The sequence below is a fragment of the Dipodomys ordii genome, unplaced genomic scaffold, assembly GCF_000151885.1.
Source record: "Dipodomys ordii isolate 6190 unplaced genomic scaffold, Dord_2.0 Scaffold109, whole genome shotgun sequence".
NCBI lineage: Eukaryota > Metazoa > Chordata > Mammalia > Rodentia > Heteromyidae > Dipodomys > Dipodomys ordii.
The window spans coordinates 649,591-650,571 of record NW_012267325.1 but is presented as its reverse complement, the minus strand read 5'-3'; the positions used below and the strand labels follow the sequence as shown (position 1 = coordinate 650,571).

General features: G+C 39.9%; 1 protein-coding gene across 1 annotated transcript in view; it reads left to right on the top strand.

The window, feature by feature from the left end:
* Ncoa2 (nuclear receptor coactivator 2) overlaps positions 1-981 on the top strand; it is a 48,746-nt gene that overhangs the window by 7,075 nt on the left and 40,690 nt on the right. The gene's annotated exons all lie outside the window — the stretch shown is intronic.

Genomic DNA, 981 nt, shown 5'->3' with positions numbered 1-981 from the left:
CCAGCACAAATAATATTTTTTAAATGTACTTCAAAGGAATTCATGGAATCCCTCTCCATGGACAGAGTCTACAGTACAGTTTAGTAGAAGATATGAAAATATGGAAAGGAGAGGCTTCAGATTATGTAAACTCATAGGCTGCTTAACATAAAGAGATATTGATTGGTGTATGCCCCTCCGTATCCCCAGTCAAGGTGTTTCACACAGCTAGATGCTACTCTCTGTAGCACAAGACAGTATTGGAGAACACATTCCACATTTGTAGAGAAAGCAAAGTAGGAGAAAAGTCCTGTGCTATGTAATCAGACAGGCCAGCTTCTAATTCACCATTGGCAAGCTCTGTGACTAGGGCCAAGTTCTTTAACCTCTTTGAACAGCAGTTTATTAGCAAGTGAAATCAATAATACCAGTATGAGACTGTAATAAGGTTTAGGGCTGGAGCTCTAGCTCAGTGATAAAACCCTTGCTTAACACATGTAAAACACTAAATAATTTTTTTAATTTTTAAAAAGTTTATAAAAAATGACTAAACCATAGTTGTCATTGGATACTAGTTATTTAGTACTTCTTATTTAAAATGCACTTTAAAATTTCTTTTGTGGGCTGGGAAGGTAGCTTCGTGGTAGAGTGCTTGCCTTGCATGCATGAAGCCCTGGTTTGATTCCTCAGTACCACATAAACAGAAAAAGCTGTAAGTGACACTGGCTCAAGTGGTAGAGTGCTAGCCTTGAGCAAAAGAAGCTCAGAGACAGTACCCAGGCCCCAGGCCTGGCCAAAAAAAAAAAAAATCTTTTGCAATTCTGCAATTTGCACTCAGGATCTTGTGCTCACTTGGCTACCTCATTGGATTGGCTCTCTACTACTTGAGCCATGTCTCCAGCCTAGTTTTCTACTCTACATTTTTTCATGGCAGAGACAGTAGTCAGGAGATGGAGGCAGTAGGACCATGAGTTTGCCTGTGTTATAGTAAGACACTGCCTC